The sequence below is a fragment of the Papaver somniferum genome, unplaced genomic scaffold, assembly GCF_003573695.1.
Source record: "Papaver somniferum cultivar HN1 unplaced genomic scaffold, ASM357369v1 unplaced-scaffold_117, whole genome shotgun sequence".
NCBI lineage: Eukaryota > Viridiplantae > Streptophyta > Magnoliopsida > Ranunculales > Papaveraceae > Papaver > Papaver somniferum.
The window spans coordinates 8,371,808-8,376,679 of NW_020620714.1; the positions used below are offsets into that span (position 1 = coordinate 8,371,808).

The window sequence follows — 4,872 nt, forward strand, 5'->3', positions numbered from 1 at the left end:
AGTTCATTATTAAACCCAATACATGAGTTCGTATTAGCACAAAGAAAAACACACATGCTGCTCAATTCGTATGAGCATCCAAGATACAATCTCAACCGTCAAGATCTTTTCTTAATCCGTATGGGTGGATCAAACGAAACATGGTCCGTCGATCATTTTCATTCGGATTCAGTTTTTTTTTCTCGGAGCATTTGTTTATTCACCGAACACTCTCAATCACTCGAACTCTCTCCCCTCCTCTCCTCCCACAGATACCGCCGCTGTAATATTTTTGTCGAGAGAAAAAAAAAGAGATCGAGATATAAAACAAGAGATCGAGGGAGAAAAGGATAGAGAGAGTTTGATTCGAACCACTGATGGTGGTTGATTAGGGTTTTGGTTTAAATCTGGATCTATCTTGCAACCAAGAAGAAAAAGGGGATTTTGATGTTTTAGATGGCAGAATACAACTGAATCGAAGATAAGGTGTTTACGAATTGAAGGAATAAGAAATTATGGGTTCGATTTGTGGAATTTGTGTTGCTGCTGCTAGAAATCAAGTTTGGGTTGGAGGAGAATAAATTAGGTTTTTGATGAAATTGAATTCACAGAGAGGAGTTGATGGTTCGATATTTGATGGGTTTTGTTGATTTGTTGAAGATGAACTCGAGAATGAATTTGTGATGGGAAATAGGAATTAGGGTTCTGAACTGAGTTGATGTTGGAGTTGGTGGAGAAGGAAATTGGTATTGTTTGTTCTCGAGCAGAAATTAAGAAGAAACTGGTGCTTCTGTTGAATTGAAATGGTGGATTATTATAAGTGATATGAATGATTAAGATCTGAAAACCGGTGAGGAGATGCAGAGACTCGGAGATGATGAGATTGAATGAAGAAGTTATGCTAGAAGAAACTCAAAGTTTCTGGCCATGTGATTGGTAGAAGATGGGGTTCAAATTAATAGAGGTTTTAAAGAAATGGTGGGCGCCGTTCAACCAGGGAAAGAAATTGGTTTGTGTATGAGTTCGTTAATTCATGCTGAGTGCTGCCTTAATTGGTCTTATTTGGTGCTTTGTCGGAATTCAGCTGAAGGTTTTATAAGACATCGTCGATGGAGTGATGGAGGAGTGGAACTCTGAAGAAGAATGATGATGTTGTATTCAAAGTTTGAGTGTTCTGATGGCCGAAGGAATTGCAGGCAGTGGTGATTGTTCGGCATACAACAATAGAATCCTGGGATTCTAGGTATGGACTGATATGGGGGTTTTGTGTGAATTAAGATGAATTTGTATGGTTAAAATCTCAATATTTCATTCATGTTTTCTTTAAACAGCATCCTACGGAGTTTGGGGTTCATCCGGTCTGAATTGGGTTGAGTTTGAATGCGAATTGCAGGTGGTTTCAGCAGCTGATGGCCTTGAAGAGTTGGTTTGCAGGTAGATATGTTCAGGCGGTGCTGAAGAATGAATTTGGCTAAGGCTGATGCTGTTGTGTGGTTGCAATGAAACTGCAGGTGTGTTGCAGTGAGCTTGATGGAGAATACAAGGGGTCTGATGTTAAGACTGAGAGATTGTGATGATTGCAGGATGTCTCAGCTTCAATGGAGATTGGTATTCTATTGATTCTTGCACTGATTTTTACTATATTAGTTCAGACACTTCCTTTTAGCTAATCTTCATTATGTACACAGACACTTACTATGGATTAATTTTCTTATGCAACAGCATCAAGGTGCAGTGTAATATGTGTGACAAAGAATACCATGAAACCAAGAGTTGTCCATGGGTATATTCAAGGTGCAAACATATACCTTGTAATGGAGTTAGAGCACTGTTGAGATCTAAAACAGATCAAACAAATGGAAGGACCTTCTTCAAATGTTTGAATCCCACCTGCAATTACTTTGAGTGGTTTGATCTTGCTTCTTCTCCAACTACAGCACTTCAAATCAAGCTTCCAAGTCCAAATTGCTGCATTGCCTGTGGAGAAGAAAACCATTTTTTCAACAATTGTCCATTGCAAAATCAATCTTGCTTCAAACAGAACTGCAATTCAAAGTTAGAACTAAAGGTTTGCAAGCACAATGTCAATATAGCTTACCTGGTATGCAAGAAGAAAGACTGTGATGCTTTCAGATGGGCATCAGATGCACTTGTAATTGAAAAAAAAAAGAAACATTGAAAGGGAAAGTACTAGAAAATATGTAATGAATTTAAGAAAAATCTGAAAATGTAATGAAATTATAATTTGTAATTGAACATTTCATAACTTGTTCATCAAAAGAAACTGCACCCATTCAAAGTTCCACACTTAAACTACACAAAAGATAAGGAGTAAATGCATACATATCTTCTAAACAAAATGAAACTCAATCAACATGACCAACTCAGATCTTCATATACTTCTTTGTTTTCTTTTTGCTCTTTGGATCTGAAATTGTAAAGGTGACGTTGTTGCTAACTGAACCAATCTTCTTGAAATTCTGATTCATACATGAGGTTTGAGAAGATCCAACTTTTGTTGTCGCCTTACTCTTAACACCTTTTTAAGATCTTGCAGCAGCTTGCTTAGATGATTCACCAACACAACTCTGGCTATTGGATTTGGTCTTAGTTGCACCCCTTACACCGGTACTTTGACTTGCAGATGAACCATGAACAACTTTTGCAGCTTTCTTGTTCCTCTTTGATGGACCAGATTCATAAGCTGTGAAAGTATCACCATCAACACAGGTTCTAGCCTTTGGTACCTTTGGATTAGAACCAACTGCTCCTCAAGCATAGGTCTTTTCATAATAACCTGGTTCTCCACATCTCTTGCATCTTATACTCTTGTTTCCTGTAGGTGGAGGTTTATCATAGGCTCTAATTCTCTTTCCCCTTGGTCTACCTGCGTTTCTGATGTTAACTGGAGGTTTCATCATCTCTTTCAATGCTGTCTGTATAAGAAGAAGGAAACAAAGAAAGTATCATATATAAATGAAAGGCTGAAACCCTAAAGGAATCAAATATGGATATTTTATTTATTGCACAACAAATGATAATGATAAAAGCAAGAATGGGTCAGAGACTTTTCATAGTGATAATGTACCTTTTCATAGTCTTCTGGGCCCAACAATGGGTTGAATTCTGGAGCATATGTTCTCTTGCAGCTGTCAACCTAACAATACTTGTCACAATACCTGCAACAATACCCAACATGTAAAAAAGAAATCAGTTAGGACAAACCAATTAGAATTAAGAAATGTCCAAAGTACGTTATCATTATGAAATATTATAAGGACAAAAGGACAAAGAAATGAAAACAAATGCAATGAAATATCACAATACTTACTCAGCCCAAACAGGTTTCAATGGCTTTAGAGCACATACAACATGCTGGCAGACAAAACCCCTCAATTCCCATTGCAAGCAGCTACAAGTCCTCTTTGGCGAATCCACAACAAAGATGGCTCCATGAAAACTTGTAACCTTATATACTTTCCCTCTAGCAACACTCTCTAATTTAAAATTTGTGTTCAAGTCACACATCTTGGTAATCAGATGCATTGCCTTTGGAACAAGGTCCCCATCCTTCCATTTTGCAGCTTCATTCCTCCTCTTGTTGAGAAGTCCCATCACCAGTTGTCCATACATCAAACCTAGCTTGCATATTGGCTTGTCTCTGATCTTGTTGGCCATATTGTTAAAGGATTCTGAGAAGTTGTTGTTGATGTGCTCACATTTGCTAGTAGGTGGAAAATGAGCCCTAGACCAGGTTTCAGGCCTTTCATCCATGAGAAATCTTGCAGCCTCTTTACTCTCAGCTTCCATGGCATCCATGTGTTGCTGAAAATTAAAGTGGAGCATTACATTAAAGTGAGGCATTACATTAAAGTGAGGCATAAAAATTGTGTAATTCAAGACAAGTAATGAAGCTTTACATTAAAGTGTTTGATCTTATAACACTTGGCATCATTCCAAAGATGAGTATGAATACTGTACCCCTTGTAGTACTTCTTAAAGTTGGCCATCAAGTGCCTGCAATACCAATAAATGATTAACAACTGAAAATTAAAACAAAATAAATGAATCAAATGATTAAATGGAAAAAATGGAAGAAAACTGAAAAATAAATGGAAATAAATGAGCTCACCTGACACATTGTCTGTGCTCAAACAAGGGAAAGTGATAATCAACACCTTCTAAAATCCTCTTCTGCTTGTCAGAAATGAAGGTAAGCTCATGATCATCACCCAACAACTTCTTCAAATCCTCCAAGAATATCTTCCAATTCTATATTGTTTCATTCCTGCATACCATGATACCTAATGGAACTAATCAATTTTGACCATCCAGTCCAGTTGCATGTAACATCACGCCACCAAACTTCCCATTCAAATGACATCCATCCAGGCCAATGATCTTTCTACAACCATACAAGAACCCAACTATAGTGGATTTGAAGAAAATTATCATGGACAAGAAAGTGTTGTCTGTAGTTCCATAAGAAAAAGTTGCTATACTTCCTGGATTTGTCATCTACAAACATAATGACATGTATATTTTCAGGGATTGTTCCATACTAAAATTACATAGACAATATTAAGGAGATAATTACAAAAATACAAAATCTTAAAGAAAGTGTTGTCAAACAAAGAAATTGATATAATTACAAAAATACAAAAACTTAAAGATAAAATGTTATACCTTGACCATTTCACAAAATGCTAGCACTAGTGAGTAGCTCTTCTCATAACTGCCATGTAGTTTCTCCAACACCTTCACCATTGCTCTCCATGCAGTATGATACCTTATATTAACTTTCCTGGAATTGTTGAACTGTGTTTCTAAGTCATCTGGACATGGTACTGGTTCATTAATTCCAAGCTCAGTCTTCATCTTCTCATAGTACCA

The 4,872-nt window shown here is 37.0% G+C and overlaps 1 long non-coding RNA gene across 2 annotated transcripts; it reads left to right on the forward strand.

The window, feature by feature from the left end:
- Positions 1–220: 220 nt before the first annotated feature.
- Positions 221–2,237, forward strand: LOC113330233. 2 transcript variants are annotated; one of them, XR_003350116.1, is made up of 3 exons: positions 221–1,222; positions 1,311–1,587; positions 1,702–2,237. It is a non-coding gene; the product is annotated as an uncharacterized LOC113330233 (long non-coding RNA). The 2 variants fall into 2 exon arrangements; XR_003350117.1 differs by having other exon boundaries at positions 1,373–1,587.
- Positions 2,238–4,872: the final 2,635 nt, after the last annotated feature.